Genomic DNA, 25236 nt, shown 5'->3' with positions numbered 1-25236 from the left:
ACAGAGTTGTAAGTGAACATACAACAACTGAGGTGGGCAAGGTTTTCAAGCCTTTGTTCAGAGAGCTGGAAGACGCAGATCTTTGACATGTGTATCTTGTTATCCAATTTCATATTGCAGTGGTCGGGCACAGAAATCCGTTGATTGTAGCTGGAGGCAGCCTGTGCGTTGAGCTCACTGCTGGCGGTTAGTTGTACAGAGCACTGGATATAATGATGTTCAAGACTTGTGAATATAAAATAACTATGTCAAGTTCATCCATCAGCTGGGAGGGAAGAAAAAAACAGACGGAGGAAAAATATGCTCCTCTGTCCTTCCTCCTTACCATACTCTTTAATAATACCTTATGATATGGAGCCTCTTCTTAAATGATTATTAGGGAGATGTCACGTAGATTGTTCATGTATGGATGTCTTATGGTACTGATAGAATGATCTTGTTTATCTGGTTGGCAGTGTTTATAATTTTAATTTTCGGTACAACTACAGAATGTCTCACTTAGGTTCCCTTCAGCAAAATTCAGGTCATATGTGATGAAAAGAAGCAAGAACTGATTTTAGTTGAATTAAACCAGTGCATTTTAGCTGGAATTAAAATATAATTTGTTTAAAAATACTTAACTGATTTGAATTAAACCCAGAAATATGAGTTCTGCTTTAATCCACGTGTGTTATACAAGTAATTATATGAGAAAGGGATGTAGCATGCATTGTACATGATTGATAGTGTGCAGGAGGGTGGCATTCATTCACACAATGATGTAAATGTATTAGTAATTATAAAGCCGTAGGTATTATATCAGACTGTCCCCTTCGCTCACATTTACAAATGTCTCTGGGATTATGTTGGCCCTGTACAACAGCCCCATGCTCCTCTGCTGGTGCCCGAGAGATGACACACGTCCCCTACTTGAACCAGTCCGTGCTCCTTCTCCATAGGAGTCCCTCTGCAAAGCAGTGCTGCGGTAGTTACCAAATGATTTACATAACTCCCTGGTATGTACCTTGAGTAACTCATATTTTGCTGTCCTTGCTGTGTGGCGAGATTTGTTCTATTATGCATGTCTTTGTTGGTATATAGCAACACTTTAAATGATATGTATGTATACAGAGAGAGAAAGAGAGAAGGATTTATATATTAATTTTTCAGGGGAGACCAAAATTTTTAAAAACCGTATTGCTTCTGCGAATGGAAAAGAAAGGCTGAGGGCTGCTATTAGCTCATTGTGGAATCTGTTGTTTATCCTCTGCCTAGGCGTAATCCTCCTGGGCACTAACGAAGGCCAAGCGCCGTCCTGTCGGGACGTGAATCCAGGCTGCAGGGCAGGCTCTTTGTGAGCCGGGACGTGACATTTCCCTGACGAGGGGTAACGTGCCTCCCGTATTGCTACCTGATCAGCCGTCGCGCTGCGCGCTGGATTCCCCTCCAGGCACAGAAAGACCAATTCTGCAACTAGCGCAGGGCGAGACACAGATGCTTTGGAGACTTTTCTCAGTTATCCAGTTCTCTTCAGTCTGTAATATGAAGAGTCTGGATTGTGTGTGTGTGTCTGTGAGGTGTTTGGCATTTTCAATCACAATAAAAAATGTTTCTTGCTACCTTGTGACATATGAACAATTTTAGTCCTGGCTATTGCTAAAAAACAGTAAGAAGATAAGTTTAATTCAAGTTGCCAGTTGCTTGAATTTGGTGGTACTTGGATCAAGAGGTTTGGCTTAGGACTATTGTAAAGGGAAGAGACATTTGCAGCGTATCGTTTCTCCTGCACCTTCACATTCTGAATCAGTGGAGGAGACTGAGGTATAAAATTTGGCTGTTTGTGAGCTCTCTTCATCTTTCATGCTTTCAGAAGATCAGGTTTGCATGGTTTAAAAACCACATTGCAGCATTTTTTATTTCTTTTGATACATGCTGAAATGGTTGCTTTAATGCTATGCCTTAATAGCTTTAATCACTGACGTGGCATTGTTCATGATTACCCTGTGCTGTGGCATTTTCACGATACCTTTTACTAATGCTCTAAGTAAAGGTGGAAGTATGTGGTGTTTGTGCAGTGTCTGTGTTGGTGAGCGTAGAGGGCTTGACCACCGAAGTGTAATTAGCGCAGTGAGAGCCGGCTGCGTGCACGGGAGTGCCTTGGTGGGTGCTGGATACCCAGAGGCACCGACGGGGAACCGCGGAATGCTAGCCATGCCTTTCCTGGGCTGGATGTTGCATCTGCGGAGGCTCTCTGCATGAAACCTCTCCAGCTCACCCAGAATTAATTATTCACTGATCATCACTCAGACCTTATGGATTAGGGAGCAGGGAGGAGGGTTGGCAGGGGGTGGATAGAAGATGGAGCAATTTGGATTGCAATTAGTTTTTCATTTCTTTCCTTACTCCCCGTTTGCTTAAATTGGAGATTGCATGTTAGAACCAAGCAGGGGTTTATATCCCAGCAGTGGAAGTTCCCTGTGCACCAGACACTAGCAAATCCACTACAGTCTTCAAGCTTCCCAAAGACATAAAACACTCGGTCCATTTGAGGAGTTGAAACATCAGGGGAGCAAGTTTTGCTTAGAAAATGTTGCAAGGGACCAGCAGTGCCCAGTCTGCCAAAGCAGGAACACTTCACTAGCCATAGCCTGCCCTTATAAGAGCATTTAGATATTGTCTTTCTCCATCCATTATCTGTCTTCTCCCCTTTCTAACTCCTTGAGCGTGCTCCTTGCCGGGAGCCTTCTCTGGGGATTACAGTTGTGGCGGATCCATAACGGATACCGAAGCCTGTCTGGGTAAGCAGTCCCGCAGCAGACAATGCAGACCCCGACCCACTGGGTGCATCGCCCAGTCGCAGAGAATGTAATTTTAAGTTTAGTCATTACAAAAATGTGAGCCAACAGTTGAAAGTCTGCTTCACTGGTGAGATTGTGTCTAATGTTGAAACCTCAAGGGGTTTTCTTGATTATACCAGTAACCACAGTCTGGGTCACACTTTGCAATAATTATCCTGATGTCTGAAAGGTTGTTAGAAAGTCCCTAGAGGAAGGGGCCCAGTTGCATTGCAGAAGAATTTAGAGGTATATGCTGGCAAACCTTCAGCACTTAGAGATTTATTTAAGTTCGTTCCTTTAATTGCTTTCTTGCATCCCTCTTCTATTATAAGCTCTATGAGCCACCTAGGGAAGTAAGTCTAGCTAGTATTAATCTCCGCAATCCTTCTTCCTTTAACTAGTTACTCCTGGCTTCATTTACACAGACATTTGAGCCCTACAGAGTGGGTAATAATTCTGATTCTGTTTTAACATGTTCTAACAGAACATGTAACTTAGGAAAAATCATCAGCTGACTTCTGCATTTGATTTTTTTTTTTTAGCTCTCATCTCTTAAATGTGGCTTATGATCTTTGTATAACATTGCTGCTTCCCAAGACTGTTGGCAGCTTCCGTGATATGTATTCATAAAGCAATTCCAGGTCCTTGAGTGAAACCTGCAAGAAAAGGGCAAACTTGGTTTTTTTTTCCCCATTATCATGGCCCTCTCGTACCTGTTCTGACATGCACTTGAGAGAAGTTTTCTTACTTGATGCCTTTATAACTAAAGCTCTCTCTTTGTACGAACCAAGGCAGGGTGTCTTGCCCTCCTTAGATAAAGTCACTCACGTTGAGGCTATCACTCACTTTATTAGCCTTAGCTCCAGCCCTCTCACACAGCGGGCAGAGCCTCCACGTACCCCTCGGTTAGAGCAGACGTTCTGATAGCAGGGCAGCGAGGAAGCAGAACGACAAGAGCACGTCAGAGTGATGGCCCAGGGAGCCCAGCGCCCGGTGCCAGTTCGTGGTTGGCTTATTCCCTGACTCGAGAGCTTGGTTATCTCTTCGAAATGTTGTAAAAAGTTTCATTGTCTTAAAAAATAATAATCCCGTTTGAGTCGTGTGAAGTTTTTGTTCTCAAAATGAATGAGTATGAATGAGTTCCACAGACACAGTGAGATGTGTGATACATAATTTATATCACTAACATTTTGTAATCTATTGTTAGTTATCTTTCATCTTTATTATCTGTTCCTTGGCCATTTTACTAAAAGACAGTAAATAGAAACAGACGGTTTCTTTCTTATTTTACCATGCATTATTTGCTGATAATTTGCTAAGGGGACATTTGTCATGTCATCTCTCCTTGTCTTTTCCAGCTAATGAGACTCCTCTTAGACTGTTTTCCATGGTTTATATCACTTCTTGAGGCTTGCCCTAATAAATGTATTGCACATGTGCATTCGTGCGCCGTTGGAAGAAACACCTGTTTTTCTTGAAAGCACTGGCATATATGTTCTGTGCATCTATAAGATAGGCGTCTTAGGGCAGCTGGGAGCTGCAGCTGAGAAAGACTGAAACATGAGAAACATGAAGATGTTAGTTTGGTAGCGTCCAGGTTCTGCACTTCTGGGGCCTTCAGAGAAATTCTGGGGTGGGGGAGGATGGAGAAAACAGGGGCTGGCTGGCTGCCGGAAGACTTTTCAGCAGGTAGCGTTACTGAACGAGCAGTACAAGGACACCTGGGTCGAGGATTGTGTGCAGCAGCACGGACTGTGAATTGTCGGCACCTTTTCCCTCGCCAGGGTGGTCAGGCCGTTAGCGTGAATGGCGCTGATGGCTGAGAGCAGGAGCGTCGGGGACCTTAGTGCCATGGCTGTAGGAGTCTGCGTCGGGTGCCACGGCTCGGTGGTATTTCAGACACGTTGAAGTGGCGTGGCCCAAGCAAACCCCACGCCTTTAGCAGACGGACGCTGCGCTGCGTCTGAGCGCAGCGCTTCCAGTTAGCACCCAGGAGGGTGCAGGCTGCCTCCCTCCCGCTTCGTTCTCACCTCCGCTCCCCTGGGAGCACCCGTCCAGGGCAGAGCTCTCTGAGGGGACCCTCCGGAGCAGGGAGAGCAGCAGCAGCAGCAGGGACAGAGGCTCCAAGGCTCCCACGGGAACAGAGGCTCCAGGGCTCCTGCGCTACCAGGTGCTTCTTCAGCCCAGGCACAACGTGACCTGCTGCCTTTACTCCACCCTCCCTTTCCATCTCTGAGACTCCTCATCCCTTCTTGTCTCAGAGGAACATATCCTTTTGTTAAAATGAAGTGATATAGAGTCAGCATTACACAGAGGAACGAGTTATAAAATAATGGGGCTAATAAGCATGTAAAATAACCTGACTGTACAAGAGTGCAGTCTATGGAACAGCAGCTGCAGCAAATATATTCAGGTTATCAGTGTGTGGCTATTTTGTGCTGAGAGGGCTTAGGTGTAATGAGAGTTACTGCATCACGGGAACTCTTGGCAATGAATAGTGACATTTTCCAATAACAACTTTTAGAAATGAAAAAAATCCTCTGTACGAATGTAGCTCTGACTGACAGCTTGGGGATCTCCTCTCTCTACCCTCACAACAGGTATAGCATATGTGGCGATGGCAGCTTTTCCTACGCCTCCCAGACAACATGCCTTGAACCCCGCCACAGAGACCTCTGCGAACGGCAGTCGGGCTGGTTTGTCCCCCACCGCCCGTTCAGGCTACGCCTGCCCCGGGGAGACTCGCAGTTACTGTGGGAACTGGACTCAGGTCACCAGGCTGGTTTCAGGCAACCAAATGGTAACTCTTAATTGCTTTAGTCCTGCGCCACTACCTGTGGTTTGAAGGCTCATCAATAATTTCCTGGGCTAACTGTCCTGGCCTTGGTGTTCTGAAACTCAGGTTAGATTTTTTTTGTGTGTGTTAAATTACAATGCAAAACAGGACTTGACCTAAATAATTCCACCAACCCAATCATAAGTCTGAAGGTTTTGGAAGTATCAAATTCCCTTAAACATTTAAGAGAATTCTACAGTCCCTGATTTCACCCAGCCCGTTATCCTACTTTGTTCCAAATCAGCACATGGCATTCTTGCTCCTGACTCCAGTAAGTTACGGGCTAGAGCAACGTGTCAGTATTTTCAGAATAGGACGAGTGCTGTATCGCCTGCATCTCTGGCATTTTTATTTTCCCCTATGTGATGTATTAAAACCACAGGCCTTGTCACCTCTAAGCTGAAAAAGCATCATTCAGCTCTGAGTAGTTTTTCTGGACACTTTTCTTCCTCTTACATTTTTTTTCTTTCTATAAATGTCAGTGCATAAAGAATGCAGGATTAAATTTGATTTGTGCTATTGTCATTTGGTACATAAAGAATAACACTGTTTGGTATCAGTAAAATATATTGGAGAAATTGACTCCTCCTAACTGTGTTCATCCTTATAATTGAGTTAAACATAAACAGATCTTCAAAACCCATTGTATACCTCTACGGAGATTAGGGCAGGCCAACTGTTTGAAACAATGATTAGTAAACTCTTCCTCTAATAAATACTATGCACTGGCATTGCAGCTATTCCTGTAATCTGGCCATTGTTTACAACTATTTGTAAACCTTAAAAATTATACTCATTTTGTCTCACCTGAAAAATCTACTGAGAGTTCTTCATTATTTTTTTTTGTTGAAAAATTATTTGAGTGACTAATCACCTGACCAAAAAGAAAAAGGAAGTCAAATTCAGCAGTTTGTGAAGGTTACTTAGGATGGGCTGTTTTGTCCAGGGATTTTATCTCCCATATGTATCAAAAAGTACACTGGAAAATGTTTTATCTCAGTCAAGTGTCTCGCTCTCTGTAGTTGTTTGTTGTGCTGCTTCTGAGGTCACAGAGCTCCAATTTTTCTGTGTCGTGGCATCCAATTCATAGCAACCTCGTCACAGACCTATTTTAAAGGTTCTACATGTTGCTCCCATGGTCAGCCTCATTTTGCATTAACTAGAAGGGAACCCAGTACACTGCTAGGAGTTTTTGTCAGCAGTGGCCCCTTTTCCTGGAGCTCATCTTTGCACTGCCCTTTTCCATGATACAAGAGGTCACGTTATTCTATGTCGATAAGTTTGCAGAAAAATCTAGCTTTTTTGTTATGGTCATAAGCTGCTGTCTGTTGCTGAGATGTAACAAGCTGAGAATCTGCTCAGTGGTAAATTGTGAGAGTGCATAATTATGGCTTACACAACACACACATACACACGCAAAGAAACCAGGGAATTAGTATGTAGGATGGATTAGGGAAGTCTGCATTGTACAGCTTCCATCAGGAGTATTCCCCGCGAAAGGAATTCCTGCTACTTAATTTAGTAACACGTATTCCGTTTGCTGGAGAGGGTGGGAAGGAATGTGGCTGGTTGTGCTCTGAGCTTAGGGAATTTTTGCTGTTGCCACTCTCTCTAATGACTCGGAAAGGTGGTGACTTTCCCTGAGCCCACGTAGTGTCTTACCATCCTTGCTTGTCTGCATGCAAGGGAGTGGTTTTCCACAACAACAATTGGCAATTACAGCTCTTCTTTTAAATAACATGAAAATAAAGCAGACTGCTCCCACCCTGGACTCTGCAGATGGGCAGTGTTTTGAATCCTGCTTGAATAATCACTGCTACTAATTATAGAATTCGGGGAAGACGGCGGGGCTGCTGTGCTGCGTCCGACCGGGGACTGGGGCGGGAGCGTGCGAGGCTCTGCTGGGCGAGTGCTGGAGTCTTCCAGCACAAAGTCAAATGCAGCAAATCAGAATAATTTCTCCGTTGTGATTTCTGCTGTTCTCTTTGTCTCTGCTTTTCTTCCCCTTTGCTGCCCTTGCACTTCCAGTAAGGGAGCTTGTAACAGCGATGTAGTAAGCGCTTGAATGGCTGGAAAATCCTTTCATAGCGAAGAAGATGTGATTGTTACTTATTTATTTTATTTTTGGTTAATACGACTGGAATACAAATGGGGCTTCGGTGCCTAAGGGCCTTGCATTCTTAGAGTAATTCCTTATGACATGTGTCAGGCTCTGTTTTATTCAGGTGGGTGGTATGATATTAAACAATAAAGCAAGCTTGCATTTCTCTGCAACTGTATTCATACACACACTCCCTGGCACAGAGGTGCTTATTAGTAGAATGTCATATCCTCACTGGCTGTACCCAGCCTGAAACATTTTGCAAATACCGTGTAGGCCTTAAGACAAATCATCTTAAATCCATCAGATAACCTAATGCCAGAGTGTCCTTTCTGCCTTATCCTTTGTCCAGGCAAAGATGAGGCTGCAAGAGACGTTCCTTAAGTAATGCTCTAGACGAAACGTTCGCATCTGAATGGAATATCGATTTTCTAATTGCTGTGCTGCTGTTAAATGAGTCGTTAGTGGGGAGTAGGGGGAAAGCAAACTCAAATGTGTTGCAAGCTAGCTTTGGTTTGTCTCTGCTAAACACACCCAGGGTGTTAATGTGTGAAATTCAACAAATGGAGTAAGGTGGAAATTTTTTTTGTATGACAGAGACATAGAGAGGGCAAATGAGACTCACCGGTGGGACAGGCTGATTCTCTCACAAAGCACAAAACAGCCTTTCGGCTTCAGATATTCACGCTGCAACTAGGGAGGAAAACAAATTGCAAAGCAGTGCCATCTTATGCAATAGTCCCCAGGAGGTGGGTCAGTCCCTCTGAATCATCCCGCATGGTCTGTCTGAGCTCCTTCAAGTGCAGAACGAGGTTGTCTGTTCCTCCGACACAGGCAGCAGAGAAGAATTTTTGTTTCCCTGGTACGTACTTGCTGCTATATGAAAGCGGCCAGATGGCCAGTCCCTAGTTCAGCCGTGGGGGGACCTGCGGCAGCCGCGGCGCAGGCTCGCCAGGGCTGACCTGCCAGGCTGCAGCCCCTCATGCCCGGCCTCGCTGGCAGCCGCTAGCCCTGCCGCTGAGACGGCCGCGGTGCGGTTGTGGGTGAACGCGCCAACACCCATGAGTTAAAAGCAGGCCCCGGCCCCTCCGATGGGGTTCTCGCAGGCTGCCGACAGCTGCTGGAGGCACCCACCATGCTGGCTGCAGCTGAGGTCCGGTCTGAATCGGTGCCCTCCATCTCATTTGTTCCATCTCCTTGTAACCGTCCCTAGAAGCGGCCTGCCTGGGAGAGAAATGGACCTATCTGGCTTTTTTAAAGCCTCTAGTCAGGCACTTTGGAAGGTAAAATGCAGTCTCTGTGGTGAAATCTTTATCGCAAAGTATCTTCTTGAGACAATAGAAATAACTATCAGCTATGCCACATCTAGCCGATAAACAATATTTCTTAATATAGTTTCAGAAAATACAGCATATGTTTATGTGTTCAAACACATCCTCTTAGCAGAAAAATAGCTGCTTTATTTTTCTGAAGATTAAAATGCCAAATCAACTAATTACTTTTCTTTGAAAACGTCTACCACATAAAACACATACTCTCTCAGTGAACTAAATTGATTTATGTTCAGCCATTAATTCTTTATAGCCCATAATTTGCAGAACAACAAAGCTAGCTGGAAAATGTGCCCTATTAAGGGACAAACAGCTTTCTGAATAAGACGGAAATATGTTGGCATGGAAAAGAAACGTGGGTGCAGCCGAGGCTGGGGTGGCACAGGGGCTGCGCTGGGGCAGCCCTGCGAGAGCGCCCTGAGCTGCCGCACAAATTTCCCGTAAACTAAAAGGGGATCGTCCTCGCTAAGGGGAGAGTGAGAGCAAGGTACGTGTCCACGCAGCTAGGACAGTCGGTGTTAGACGTGTAGAGTAAATGTGGACAGCTCTGTATTTTTTCCCAAACTATTGGATGCTCTCTAGCGTTACTGCAGCGCAAGTCTACGTATGCAATTTAATTAGGTGCCGTGACCTTTCCTTTTGGGAAGCTTTTCCATTGGCTTACGAATATTTGAAATTTCTCCTAATGTCTCCGTTGGTCTCATTTTGCATTATCCATGGAAGATTTTTTTTATTATTATTAGGGGAGTTTAGAAAACTAATAAAATTACACCAGGTTTCTTCCAGTATGTGCGTCATTGACTGGAACTGAGATCTCGATAATGAAATTGGGATTCGTCTACCTGTTTCAGGGTAGTAATAAGACGATGATAGAATAAGCCGGGCATTAGGTACAAAAGTGCTGGGTTTTGGCAAATGAATGAGATGTTATAAAAGATTGTGTCTGACAGGAGGATAGCTTGGACTACGCGTCCAGATTGGAAGCGGAATTGGAGGCTGAGAGGGTGTGGGAGGCCCAAGGAGAGCGGAGGCTGAGAGAGCTGGGGGCTGAGAGGGTGCGGGAGGCCCAGGCGGGGTGGGAGGCCAAGCGTGGCGGCTGAGAAGCGTGGAGGCCAGGAGCGTGGGAGGCCCCGACGGTGTGGGATGCCCAGAGAGGGGAGGCCCAGAGCATGGGAGGCCAGGCCGGTGGAGGCTCCCCTTGGGGCAGCCTTGTGTGAGAGCTGTGACGGCACCTGGGGACGGGCGGGACCTGGAGCAGCTGAGGGAGGGTCCGGGATGGCTGCGGGTGGGCTTCCCGCCACGAGGTCTTTGTTGCTCGTTCTCTAGAAGGCTCCGCTCTGCCGTAAACCCTCTCTCGCTGCTGGGGAGGGTTTTGAACATTCGGGGACAAGTTGTGAGTCCTCATTAGTTTGTGGATGTCAGGAAAGGCCCCGTCCCTGCCCACGTCCGGCGCTGGGTGCGGCGCTGCCGCGCGCGAGCCCGGCGGGCTGTGCGGCCGAAACCCGAATGGGCACGGGATCAGGGCTTCAGTAATAAACACGAGCAATAAATGTGTCCATTTGAACGATGCTTCTCTCTTACCTTGGATTTTAGGTGAGATAGCAGGCTCTGCCTGCAAGGCGTCATTCGGGGTGTGTTTTTATGGAAGTCTTCTGTTTGTTCCCCAAAATGGGAGTCTGTCAGACACCGAATAAATGCAGGCAGCGCTAGCAGGGAGGTGTTACAGCACAGGAAACAGAAACATAGTCTTAAACAAATTAAAAGGATGGTAATTAACCAAATGAATTTCATCCTGGAGATAATCAGACGAATACATTTAGAAGGAAAATAATCCCAATTCTCAGAAAACAGTAATTAAAATATACTCATTTTTGGGAATGGTTAACAAGCTAGATTGGAGGCAGCAAAGTAGAATAAAGCCATGATGGATGCTCTTTGGGATGGTGTCTGATGAGGCCCTGATGTGTGATCTAAACATAGCCCCTCAAGAGGATGGAATTCAGAGTTTGGGAAACATAATGTCTGAATAAGTTCTTGAGAAGCTGAACGGAGCGCGGAGCACAGCCAGTTCTGTTATCTAGGTCGGCTGCGAGATAACAGAGGATGAATTTCATAACCACGTATTTAAAGGGTGTCAACAGTGGGGAGGTGAAAGAATTTAGAATGGATAATTGACAGATAAACGTGGGACAAGGTGGGAAGACGCAGGCATCCAGGCATCAGAAAATTACCTGCATGCGGCAATGTGTCAGTCTGGAGCAGGCTGCCTGGAGAAGTAGTGAAAGCTCTCCCGTTACTGACATGGTCCTTGAGGATGTGCTGGAGGAGTCCATCACCCAACAGGTCTCTTCTGCTTTCCATGAGCACCTGAGGCTCCCAATCAGGGTCTGAGAGCAGGGAGATTTATGGGGGAAAGGGAGGGCTGGGGGGAAGAGTGGGAGAATGTATTGGTGCGTATTGGTTGAATGTCCTAGCCTGGGTGCGGTGTTTTGTTCTCTAGCAAATGTTAGCTAGGTCTGGTGGTCTTTATTTTTGCCTTTGAGTTCTCTTGTGTAAGCCTCGGATGTTGTCTTTCATGGACAAAACTAGGGATGGGTCATGGCCACAAAATATTGACTTGTGCCAACACAGTGAAAGCTACAAAGTTTGAGGAAGTTTTAGGCTTCCTTATAGTTGGATCTGTGGAAGAGGAAGCAGTTGGATAGAGCACAGAACTAGGGGGGAAAAAAAAAGTATTTGTTTCCCAGAGTAAAACCAATTCTTTTCAGGATTTACTCCACCAAACAGTTACAGTGTCCAAGCCTCATTGGGAGACATATCTTTTGGATTCTGGATGAGCAGATGCACCTTCTCTACCAAATATGGATAAATACTGTTTTTCTAGGAAACACCCATCTGATCTGATCTGATTGTAGCATATTGTGATTTGACATCTGTTCGCACACACAATAATTCATATTGATCTAATTTATTATTGAAACTGCTAGTAGGTGAATCAATGGATTGATGAGAGGGTTAGTGTTTGGGTAGTAATTTTATTTTCTTATCAAAATGCTTGCAGAGAGGACAGATCATGCTGGAATCTCTGGGAAACAGACCTTTCTAGGATTGTCCGGTCTTTAGCTGCCCAGTAAATGGACAGAGGATGGAGAATGCCCTTGAAAGGAGCTCCCTCCCCACAGGGTGCCTGGCACGGACCCACCAAAGGGTGTCTCTAAAGGGAAGGCAATGTCTGCCGTACCCTGTCTCGCTCAGATGTACTCAGTCCCATGCAAATAAACTAGATTCAACAAGATGCTCCTAGGATTATTAATGAACCTGAGATCCTTAAATTGCATATTAGGGGGTTTCTGTTGGATTAAGCCTTCTGCACATCACAATGCTCTTATCTAGAATTTATCTGCATGCAACAAAATGAATAAAAACTGAATTAGAAAGAAAATGTCAATAGAAATCACATAAATTAGCATGCAGATTTATAATCACTAATAATTACTGTCTTTTCAAATAGTTTATATATTTTTTATCCTCACCCAAACTTCAAATGTTTTGTTTTAAATTTACATTCCTAGTCTAGCACCATCTAAATTTACGGTTTTGCCTAACAGTTTATCTGTTCAGGTGCTTTAGTCTAGCCTGTGTTCTTGCCTAACAACAGAGAATTATTGATTTTTTTTTTTTTAAGAAGAAAATGGCTTCTTCTTTCATGTTACATTTGCTTGTAGGCTTGACAAGAACACAGGTTTAGGCAGTGCATGCACAGCGTGGTGGGCTGCCGGCCTCTAGAGCTTGGGCAGCAGCTTTGCATTGATTACACCAGCCCTGGGCTGTGTCATACAACTCAGCTGCTGTTCGTAGAACCTCTGAGCCTTGTGCGTGCTGGAGACTCCTCGTGGCCTGGATGTATTAAAATGGGACATTTTGTCTAGCAGGTCACCTCCTACAATATTCGGTATTCAAACCAGAGGTTCACTCTGTTCATTAAGGCTCTTGAGAAAATTGTTCACTAGTGGAGTATCTGGGTGGTGATCCAAAATGTGGTGCAGGCAGAGGAACTGACTGTGGGGATGGAAGATGATAGTGGGCATGGGAAATAAATAGTATGAGAGCTAGCTTGGAAAAGTGGGCTAGTAACTGACCCCAGAGATACCGCTAAGTAACACAGCCCGTGCTTCCCATTCCAAATCCTTTCCTCCAAGCTATCAGTCAGTCAGAAGGCTGTACAATACCAAACAGCTTCAAACATGTCAAGCTTAAAAGCAGCATTTAATGAATAAGAATTCTGTGCTCTTGAAATAAATAAATAGCCCATTTTCCATCTGTATCTACAGCATATCGCTCCTCACAACCTCCTGTTACAGAAATACGTTTTTAGTCTGGCATGTTTTTCCTTTCCCCCGCTAATTGTGTTCAGTTTCAAGTAGGTGCTCTGGATTAAGGAGTGACTGTCATTTAGGAAATCAGAGTTGGGAGGGATACAGAGTTTCATGAAACCCTTTGTGACCTTGGAATGTAGCAGACATTTTTCTTCTTTTTTTTTTAAGTTTGACTTCTTCAAAGGAAGACCTTCAGCCCTCCTCAGATTGAGCCATCTCTATATTGCAGTCATTAAAGATTCAGTAGTACCTTTTAAGTCCATGTTAGGAAATTCAAATTTTTCAATTTAGTAAAGTTGTGTCTCTTTTTCAAGTACTATACTGCTCGTTTTTGAAGGTCTTCCAGGATTTCCAGTGGCTTCTTGCAGAGCAAGAGCCAGAATGTGTTGTTTTAATCTAAAATCTCAGTGCAACAGGACTGCCTGTGTTCTATGGTTGAACTGTCTACAAAGGTAAAAATGTCATGTAGGCTAAGAAGGAGCCCCTCCGGTGACCAGTGTATTTCTGCTGTGCTGCTGGAGTCCTTTTTGAGCATGGCTTGGTTATTTATCTCTTATTTATTTATTTCTATATTTGGGATTGGACCAGAAGCAGAAGTCTCTTCTCTCCAAGGGCTCATAGCTTTTAAATGTTGAAGGTTGAACCTCCTAGTCGTGCTGAGCTAAACTGCAGTGTACTCTGAAATCCGCTTCAAGATCTGAACTTTGTTAAATGGCCCCTTCTCTATTTAATGTTAGAGGAGGAAAAGTCTATGCCTCTGACTGGATTCATAGGCACACTTTAATTAATCATATTTTTACAGCACGCTGCCAGCAACTGTCAGGAGGAAGGAGATGCCTCCAGTCCAAATTCACAACAACAAAAAATAAATGCACTAGAAATATCCCCAGCCAATAAACAGACTCATCCTCTAAGAAATAATACCCTTCCCACAAACCAAACTCAGAAAAACTGATGTGAAGCAGATTTCTTCCACTCTTAGTCCCAATCAAACAAGGTACATTTGCTAAGCAGGAATGAGTGCCAGCAGCAACGTGCTCCAGGGGCCTCATATGAGCACAAGTGGAAGTGTAGGTGGTGAAATGGAAAACTCTTTGGCAAGGAAATAGATTTCAGTTTCAGGCTCCCCAAAGGATCACTCTGAAGAGCAAAGGGTGGGGTAGGGAGCGGGAACAGGAACAGGATCTTGGAAAGATCTGACACGTTTTGAAATCCCATCTCAGGCTACAGTAGACTACAGAAATCCATTGCCCATTGTATGTGTGGGGGTGAAGATAACCCTTTTGGTGCTGCATGCGGGGCTGCGCTTTCCTCAAGGGTCGTACTTTCTCAAACAAGGAAAATGGCCGCAACGGAGCTCCAAAGACTGAGGTTCTTGGAGAGAGGCAGGGCAGAAGGGGCAGAGGAATGGATGAAGCCGTGTTTGGGGTGATGAATTTGAATCTTCTATAGTTTAAGAAGTGTTCAGGAAATGAAAAGCAACTCGCTTTCCCTCACTGTGCTCTAAGCTGGCTTGGCACAGAAGGGAAAAATATTAACTTGGTAAAGGATGATGAAGACTTTTTTCTCCAGTCGACAGGGTGTGTCTGACTTACCTGTGTTTTGGGTTTGGATTTTTTTTCTTTTCTAGTTAGTATTCAAGCAGCTGTTTTGAGAATAGTTTATGACTTGTCTTTAAAAAAAGGAATTCCTCTTGCTGTTTATTTCCATTCTTTCCTTCTTTCTGATAATTGTGAGTCAGGGTGAGTATAAAGCAGCTGAGAAAAAGCAGGGGTTAGGAAAGAAATCTGTGGAAATGACTAAATGCCTGTTATTTATTTACTCCTTAAGATGTTGGTGGAGTTGTCCGGGATGCAGGGCTTCGCTATAGCTCAGGGTGGGATAAGCTGACTCAAGAGCAGTGCAGGTAGGGTGGTGGTCAAAACTTGTCCTCCAGGCCCCAGGCTCGTGGGGAGATGGTTTAAATGAGCGTGGTTGAGAAGAGCTAGAGTACATGCCGTGGCCCTCAGAGATGCGGCAGGGTGGAGGGGAGAGAATGAGACGGGAGAGAATGAGGTCAGGCCAGGTTGCAAACGCCCATGAGGGAGGAAGGAGGACAGGCAGATCCAGGCAGTTTCTTCAGGACCAGTAGCTTTGCTGTGCCACCGGTTGGTGCCACCACCCGCCTGTCTCACCCGCTACTAACAGTGCGAGAAGGGACTTTTGGGATGGACAATGCTGTGTGTTGAACAAAAGAGAAGAAGAGAAGGGAGGATTGACTCCCGGATCTAGCCAGGCCAGACTGCAGAGAGGGAAGAGGGAATTGGTTCCTACGCTGACTGTGCGAAGAGGGACGTTACCATTGTCAGTGCTCATAACTCTTCTGTGACTAAGCACAAGTTATCTCTCTCCAGGGCTTTCACCAGTGCTAAAACCCAATTAAACCTTGTTAAAAGAAACCTCCCAAGAGCTGACAGCAAAAATATATTGACCTTCTCTGGCAAATGTTGGTGCTGTCATTGTAACGCAGTTGCTTTTATGTCCGTTCTGTCGGGGTGCCCGGTGCCGCTGCCTGCAGGCAGCGGGGCCTGGGCTTTGCTGCCTGTTCTGCCCACCCCGGGGGAGCCAGCAGACGCTGCCTGTGCTTGCATTTTCCTCTGTTCTTTCTACCTGTCTCCATGACCCTGCAAAGCTGGCGTTCCCCAGAGCTTGTCCCGTTAGACTTTTCCTTTCATGCCTGTCGCTGCTACTGGCCTCTCAATGTGCTCCAAAAAATCTGAGATACGTTTTTTCTCCCTCTTTCTGAGTGGTTTCATTTATTATTTATTAATGACATCCAGAGGACACAGTAGTGACGGATTCTGTTATGATGACTGCAATAAAACTGTGCTTATACTAAGTTACTGGGAAGATAATACGTTTGTCAGACAGACTCTGGGGTTAACTCCGTGTAGTTTTGGTCTTCCCTGTCATATGGGGACATATTTTTATGAACTTTAAAAAAAAAATGACTTGGCAGGGATTAAATTTGGAACAACACAAAAAACCCAGGCATTTCTGAGCTCCCCTGGGGAAATCACAGTAGAGCTTGGTCACATACGTCCCTTGGCCTTTCTCTGAGCCTGCAACAGAGAGAAGGTTAACACTGACCGTGTGGCTTCTGTGGCTACCCATCCTCGTAGCTGGGGCCTCCAGCTTAACTCTTACCAGCCACTGCCTGGCATCCACCAGAGTCTGACCCCACTGCCTGACATGACAAAGTGCCTTCGTCTCATTGCAGTCAGCTTCACGCCGCGGGGCTGCTCTCAACCCTCTCCTGCGCGTCCTGAGCACTGAGAAAACTGGTGAAGGGTGATGGGCTGACACGATAGAAGGCACAGGTCTGCTCAGAGAAAGCATATATTGACATTTTCTCTTTGTACCCACTCACAGTCTGTTACTACTGCTACTGCTTTTGCACATCAGTGTAGAAACTCAAGTGCCCCTGATCCCTCCCAGCTGCTGAGCTCCTTTCCAGTAAACAGCCTCTGGTATTCCCAGGGTGACAAACAGTCCCCCTTCATGACAGCAAAGCAGCTGACGGCACAATTCAGCCAGGAAACTCAAGCTACGTCCGTGCCTTTTGCAGTCTGTTCCTCTACCCTTCGAGTCAATGGGAGCTTTGTCATTGATTTCAGGAGTGTCAAGTTTGAAGCATTAATAACCGAGTGACCCAGGAGTAGTGTCGCGGCTTGGATGCAGCCAGGGGCCTTTGCAACTTTGATTTTGGGGATGTATCTGAGAGATTAATCATAGTCACAATAGACACGGAGGTCTTTATGGACTGCCGCAAGCTGTGATTCACCAAACTGAACATCCAGGTTGTTTGCAGCCTTCAAACAGTCCATTTCAGAGAGTTGCTCTCCTGCAATACTGGTCTTGGCTCGAGCGACGGGACGGTATCACTTGCACAGCGCTCAGAACGGGTGACGGGGCAGTGCCGGCTGAGGCTGAAAGGAATCACCTGTGGGATGCTGGAGTTCACATCAGCAGGTACGAGGTAGGCTGGAAAGGCAGTGTGTGTTGTACCTGCTCTGACAGTTGTTCAGCTTTCCAGAACCTGCCCTCATTCATGTCAATGCTAACAACATCCCTCATTTTGATAAAATCATATTTTATAACTTTGACATGCTTTGAGTTTTCACTAGTCAAAAGCCATGGCTTTATTTCTTTCCTTCCTTCTATTTTTCCCCTTTTTGTGTAATGAAAAAGTACAAAAATGTCTTGCAATGAGGTCATTGAATAGGTAGAGGCAGAAAAAGCCTCCTATATTTTCAATTAAAATAGCAAAAACAATTTTTTAAGGCTTTTTTTCACCCAGTTTTAGAGGTAAGCATCCTAATCTCTATGACATAGTGAAATATGCATAGAGATATTTTTAAACTTTTGGTTACTATTATTATTGTTCCTTTAGTCTTTCCAGTGCTGTGGTACCAACAGCGTCAAACTACAAGCCTGCTACGCATTTTCTCACACAAAGAATATTTTTCTTCTGTGAATGGTACATAAGTTATATTTAACCCGGAGAGAACAATACGCTGAAAGACAATACCGGGGGCGTTCCCTGGTGAGAGCATTTGTACAACGCGGCGAATGTTAAAGCAGTGGGGTTCTGCTGCGGGGCCAGGCTGTACCAGCCCCAAACCGCACCTGCCTCCGCGGCAGAGGTGGGACAGTTCTCCTCTGGAGGCTGGAACGGGGCGGTGAACGCCTGTCTCCAAAGCCTTTTGTGCCTGGGGTGCAGAAGTCTGGGCAGGGGAGAGGGGCAGCTCTTTCAAAGACAGAGTGCCTGGTGTCTTTCCTGTGGCTGCCAGCGCTCCAGGCAGCAGGACTCTTGCCTCTCACCATTTAGAAAATGGTGTTTGATCTGATCCAGTTGCCCCTGTTTGCCTTTTCCTGTGAAGCTCTACTTTAATGAGTTCAGAAACATCTGTAAACTTTAAAATTCCAAGTGGAATTTGAGAACAGTGCCTTGACTTTCAGGTATATGGATACATGCGAAAGATCCATGTGACCTTTAGAGTATTTCCTTGTTTTTAAATTAACTCTGACTTGCATAAAAGCAAAGATTTTTTTGTGTGTTTTATTTTTGGGATGAGGATGGTTTTAGTTTTTAGGTTTTTAGGTTTTTAAATCTTTTAAGCTATTCGCCAATGTCAGTGATGTTTTTTACTTGGTCTCCTTGTCTGAGGACTTCTTCCCGTCTGATTTTCAGCGCTGGCAGTGTCAGCTCCCATCAGAAACAGGGAGTCTGGCACGTCTCGTTCACTTGAACGGCTTTAGCTCGCAGTATTGAGGAATGCAGTGTCCTGATGCTGGAAGGGATTGCTAGGAGCAGGTACAGATGCTTTTAAAAGTGTTCCCTCTCTAGGTTTGTTCAGGGCAGATAAACTCACTCCTGTGCGGAGGGCTCGTGTGTGGCCACAGATCTGGTGGATCTGCGCAGTGGGAGCGAGGGGATGGGATGAAGGGGTCACCAGTGGGTTTCAGTGGGCTTCGAGCCCTGCACGAGCCTTGTGCTGGCTCTCCGCACAGGCACGATTCTCATTCTCATGCCTTTCAAGGGATTTGCCTGTTTGTTTCCTCGGAGCTGCTGGAGCACATTCCCCACCGTAGGTCAGGGTGTTCTTTATTGAGTTGTATGAAAAAGTTGGACAGGTAATAACAAAAATTTGGCCAGGGTGCATTACAGTGGGTTTTACTCAGGCAGAATTCTGCTATATCTGCAGCACTTTCCTGCCTATTTTTTTTTTTTTTTCGTTTTCCACAAGTAAGTTGTCTCCACGCCAACCAGATGTAATTTTCCTTATGCTGTTACCTGGGGCCAGAAAATGAAAACTTCCCATTCTTCCTAGGGTAAGTGAAACTTTGCAGTCCTTCACCATGGAAACCAAATTAGTTAATAGTGTTTAACTTCCCTCAAAGTCCAGGTGCTCTGTTTGCACATGATTTTTTGGGAAAGCTGCACCCTTACGTCTCTTTCTATTGTGGTCAAGGCAGAAAGGAGGCCGGTAGCATGGAGGGTGGCCAAACAGCCAGCAATATTGCTGTGTGTTAGGGATTACCAAGGACTCCATCACAGTCAACAGTATATATCATCAAGTTATCGGTCCTACTTCTGTGCACAGAACCTCCTCGCAGCACACCAAGACAATCATATCATGCCTACAGTAAGATACACAACAGGGAAATCCTCCCCGATAGTGCTTTTGATCGTTAGTTTCTTTGGGGCCTCCGATGTCATTTTAGCTGAGCCAGTGGACGAGACCACAAATAATCAAACCCATATATCCTGCAAACTGTACTCGTGGCCAGGGCAGGTTGGCTGCTGCCTGTCTCTGGCATCCTCTGTTCTGAAGACACAAAGATGAGAGGGGCTCTGTACCAACGCCGTCTGTGTGCACAGCACGGTGCGCTCCACCTCGCTGCCTTCTGCCTGCTTAACAAAGTGCACTAATTGTCCAGCTAAACACACTTGGGAATTGGGGTACGCCACGCGCAGGGGAAAACTACGGTCGCCATCTGTGTGTCTGTGTGCCCCCCTGCTTCAAGAAGCTGTCAGTGGAGTCTGCTTTGAATAATTCAGACTCTGAGCTGCAATTTGTAAGATAAAGGAAAATAAAAAAGTGCCTGTAGCTGTCTGCAGTGGCAGTAACTCTTTCTACCAAAGTTCAATATCCAGCAATTGCCTTTAGGAGTGACTTGGGCAGTCGGAGTCCTCCACGCCTGCGCTGGCTACGTGCTGAGTTCCTGTAGCACCGTCGCTGTGAACGCACCTGCACGCAAATGCTCATGCTGGAAGCTCGGCGCTGCTTGTGTATTCGTCCGAGGTCAGGGTTTTCCCCCGTCGCTTCCCGTCAGTGGTCTGTGTCATTCCACAGGTGAACTCCTGCTGGTAACGGCTGTGGGAATGCGAAAGCGTGGCAGATCTGAGCTAAGCTCCTTTGTGGTTCCTCTCTGGGAATTTGTTAAAGTGGTGTAATTTTACAAACTTGCATACAGTGCTGTGTAACCAAACCAGCGTGACAGAACAGTAGACAGAGAGAAGGAAGATCTGATGACTTTTCTTCAAAGTCAAGACTGAGGGACTGCAGTGCAGAATCTGCCCTGCCACTTCTTTTCCTTCAGTTGAATCTGTGGATACCCGTCACAATATTTCTCTGAGCAGTATTTCACTTCATTAGTTTGTATTGTTAACTGCGAAAGTCCTGTCAGTTTTTATCTATTGTTTCCTGCCAAGTGCTTTAAACAATCAGAGCTAAATTATACAGCTATTTCCTTAAGCAGCCGAATGGCAGTCCGTTGATAGTCATTTAGCTGCACAAGATTAAAATAGATAAGTTGCAGGATAAATAGCAGGTTGAGGAGTTCCTCTCGTGTGCGTTAGCGAAAGGATCGTGCCTCCTTGCTTCACAGCTGCCCTCCCAGGACACCTCTTGCTCAGCGCCTTGCTGCTTCTGGGTGCCCCCCTTCCCTCCCTCCACCCCGCGGCGCTGGTACCCGTGCCCCCGCCGCCCTGCCCAAACCGCGGATGGCTGCAGAATGGGAAGCAGTTTCTTCAGTGTCGTTTAGCTCGCCGCGCTTTGAAGAACTAAGCGCTGTAAGATGTTACAGTATGTTCCTAGGGTAAAGTGATGAGGCGGAAACAGTCTTCAAGGCTGCTGAGCCATTCCCATCAGGATCACAAGTTTTCTGTGGGGAGGCAAAGGCTGGTTCCCCATCTCAACCGAAGGGGTGTGAGAAAGCTATTAGCCTTGATTCACTGAAGTGCTTCTCTTCAGGAGGACATTAAGCTTGTGCCTAAGTGTTTTGGTAAATAGAGGAGACCTTATTGCAAGAAACTTTAAAGGCACATTTTACAGCTTAAATCTACCTCTCAAATGAGACTTGCTGACAGAAATAAAGGGAATAACAGACTGATGCATGCAGAGTTGTCTCATGATTTTTAAAACATAAGGTCATCATTTACGAACTTGGCTCCTTCACGTTAGGCATGCAAATGCTTATGTAGGTACATAAATAAGTGGCCTACTTTTCTGGGATGCTGAATCCATTAAAATCAATGGAAGTTCTGCATCTCTGAATAAAATGTCACTTATTTTGCTAGCTAATTTTAGGTATTGAAATACAGAAACTTTGATCTAAAAGAAAAAGATTTTTTAAAACGCTGCTGAATTTTTGCCATGCTGCTGGAACACCAAGCTCCATGGCACGTGGCTAAGGCCTGACCTTCAGCGGAGTTCAAAGGGAAGCTGGACTGAGCCCTGCATGAAGAATTTGTCTGGAATCACTTTAGCATCGAAGAAGGAAGGACATCGTCTGTGGAGTGCGAAGTGCACATGAAACTGTCCCCTCTCAGTTCACAGCCTAGGCTGAGGGCAAAGTGAAAGTATCAAGCAAAACAACAAGTCAAAGCATGCTGTAAATATCTCTCCATGGCATCAGCAATTCCTGTAAAGGCATTTTTGAAGTCGTCACGTTGGTCAGGCCAGATACAATCTCTGTGCATTGTCCCTCACAAGGAAGTTGCCAGGCCATGACTTGTTTTCTTGCTCGAGCTGAACAGTGCTGGTAATGTCAAGGTAGTCTCAGTAACATGAAGTGAGAGATTTGTCACATGCTTTAGTCTTTAATGTAATAGCACTAAATATAAAAAAATGAGAGAGGCGAGTGTCCTTTTGTCCTGTGAGGTCATTAATTTTCATTGCCTGTTACTGCCGCGCACGGTAGCTGTGTGGGCTTCTGTTTCGTTCTGCAAAACATTAAGTCTGAAAGTCTACATCGAGGACATTTCTTCTAATGCATTCTCTCTCCTGAAAGTGAGAGCTTTTCTGTTTAGCATTTGTGTCTCGCACTTGATCCACAAGTTTGTGCTGCTGCTCTGATCAGGTCGGAGATACCCCTTCTGAAGCTCTCGAGATACCCAACTTGTCTAGCATCGCGTTCAAGTTGCCTTTCCCCTTCCCTCTCCAGCCTCAACATATTTTCCAGTGTGTATCCTCAGCTCCTAAGTAGCATTCAGTCTTCTCCCTTATCATTTTCTTTATTTCCTTACCTGACTCTGGGTTTTATATTTTATAGACCTGCTTTATAGACAGTGCCTATATTTAGAAACTGTAGCCTGTCCCTTCCACTCACAGCACTCTCCATTTCCTGAGCTTCGGTCCTTCCCCTGCCCCTGCTCCAGGTCCTCCCTGACGCACCATTCCTCCCCTCTACTCTTCCAGACCTCATCTCCTTCACACGCCTGTGTCTGTCCTAGGGAGTTTTGTTCCTTTCCACATCACCTGATTTCCAGTTAGACTCAGATCCAGTAGTCTTGTCTTTTCCTGCTTGCAAAACACCCGCTGTGAAGAGTAAAGGCCATTAACACCGTGTCGCAATGTACTTGTCTGCTCCTGCACAAAACATTTTCCATTGGTGAAATGCTCCACTGATGTCAGCAGTAAAAGTTTTCAGCAAATTCTTAATTTACTAAGTACTTCCAGATTAAGGAAGAACCTGGAATGGCTTACATACACAAAATATTCAAAGGCCAGAGGGACCGTGCACAAAAGTATTCATTTGAATACCATTATTTTCTAAGAGAACAAAAAAAACCCTCTTTTTTTTTTTAAACTGGGTCAACACTACATCTGCAGCACTCAGCCATTTCACATACGACACGATCACCCACTCTGTTTATCTTTAGGCAATACGCTCTTGCAAACTGCCAATTAATTGCATATTTGGTGCCTGCTCTCTCCCAGCATCCTGGATAAACACGGCGAAGCCAATCACAGGGAGCTGCTCTTGGCTGCAAGGGGAAGGAAATCTGTCATTGTCTCAGCCTTGTTATCTGCAACCGAGGCAGACTTTTAGCAGCGTTCTGCTTGTAAACACCCTCTTTAGACACCTTCCGATTTACATAGATGGCCTGTCAGCCATTGTCTGCGGCACTACCTGAAGATTTTTAAATAATTGCTTTCCAAAATACTAGATGCAGATTGTCCTTGATAAAAGGCAAGGGCCATCAACACTAGTAAAATGTGGTAAGCAAAGTCCTTAAAATGAAAAGATAAAGCTGAGTCCAAACAAATGCAAGAGAGAGGAGAGGGGAGAACGGGATATCGAGGCGCAGTCCGTAGTGAGCTCTGCTCAGAGGTCCTTCCTGAGGGTTTTACCTGGATTGCTGTTTGGAAGCTTTGGGGGGCAGGTCTGGTTGTGACGCGGCCTTTTCAGAAAGGTCCAGTCTGTTGATGTTAGCCAAGGGTACCTTCTCCTCCACTCTAAGTTGGAAGTATTTCCTAGTCTGTGCAAGAGTCACGTGTTATTTAAATCTATATCCGGACAAAACAATAAACCATAGGAAATAATCTCTATTGCATGCAGGGTTTTCTGACTGGCCATATTCTTTCTGTCTGTCTCTAATTTCTGTGACTACTGAAATCCCAAAGGAATGCGCGGGAGAGACGATCCTTCATGGGGTTTGGACGTGCACTAGCTACAGCCTAGCAGGTCTTCTCTCTTTCTTTATTTCTATCGTGCTCTAAAACTAAGTGACTTCAAAAGAGGCTCAGCTGAATCTACGGTGGCTACAGAGAGCCAGGACAAAATCTTCTCCTAGGGCAATCCTCAAGAGGATTTTAAACGGCCATCTTGACATTGAGTTATTGTAAATTAACTGTTGCTTCCAGGCAAGGAATGATGAATGGTCTGAAATGAAGAGATAAGTGTGCATATGGATACATTCTCCCAGGCTCTCATGGACCTGCTGTGTTACTAGAAGCTGGGAATAATTCCTAAAACAAGGAATATTTGATGCTGGGTCGATTATCATTTTAATATGCCCATGTATATAGAGAATAAATCAGTGGATTAGTTCAACCTTATACCAGTCTAGTATAGAAGAAAAGCAAGCTCCTTGTGTCTTGTCACAATACAGACACGCATATTTGGGGTTTTTTTGTTTGTTTGCTTAGCTGTTCTTTTTTACCAGTCTCAACTTAGACTCTCCATGTTTTAATTGTGTCATTTAATATTTACCTACTAGTAGTGCCCCAAGGCCACAAGTTAAGGTGAGTTCTGACGTGCCTGTCTGCCAGTTGGATAGCACAGCCAGCCCAGAATGGGTGTGAGCAAGGAAGGGATCCCAGGGAATGGGAGGCTTGCAGTTACCCACGACTGCTGCTCCATGGTTGAATCCTGCTCCTGCTAAATCGATGAGAACACAACCACTGGACTTCAGCGGAAGCGGCATTTGGCCTGCAGACACCAAACACGTGCTTCATCGCGGGTATTGCAAAAAGGGTTTCATTCTCATCCCTCAGTTTTGGATGTAGCATGATTTCTGGTGCAAGAACAACTGAGTTCAGGTGAAAAGCGATCCAGGCTGAAAGGAGTGCGTGCCCACGTGTCCTGAGAGCCAGCTGTGCAAATTGCACTTGGGAGATTAGAAAGCTGCCTGTTTGCATTGGAGCGATAGTGAAATACTTGTTGTGATTATGCACTAGTCGCAGCCAAGCTGTTAGCATAAGCTTGGGACGCTGAACAGAGATGGAATAGAAAACATCCTTGCAATTCCACCCTTCCACTTACTTCTCTCAGTAAAAACATGTCCAGAAGAATACCAAGTCCTCGCTCAGTGCTCTCCTGAATCACGATGAGCCCTGGTTCATAGCAGATGCTCTCCGTGCCCTTTCTCATTAACTCAGGGAATGGTACAAACAGCTGAAATAGATAATCTGGCCGTCCCCACTGTTTGTGGTCATCACCAGAG

General features: G+C 45.4%; 1 protein-coding gene across 9 annotated transcripts in view; it reads left to right on the top strand.

The window, feature by feature from the left end:
* DAB2IP (DAB2 interacting protein) overlaps positions 1 to 25236 on the top strand; it is a 170316-nt gene that overhangs the window by 55065 nt on the left and 90015 nt on the right. The gene's annotated exons all lie outside the window — the stretch shown is intronic.

This window comes from Ciconia boyciana, chromosome 18 (genome assembly GCF_034638445.1).
Source record: "Ciconia boyciana chromosome 18, ASM3463844v1, whole genome shotgun sequence".
Lineage (NCBI taxonomy): Eukaryota > Metazoa > Chordata > Aves > Ciconiiformes > Ciconiidae > Ciconia > Ciconia boyciana.
This window is presented reverse-complemented; position numbering and strand designations above follow the sequence as displayed.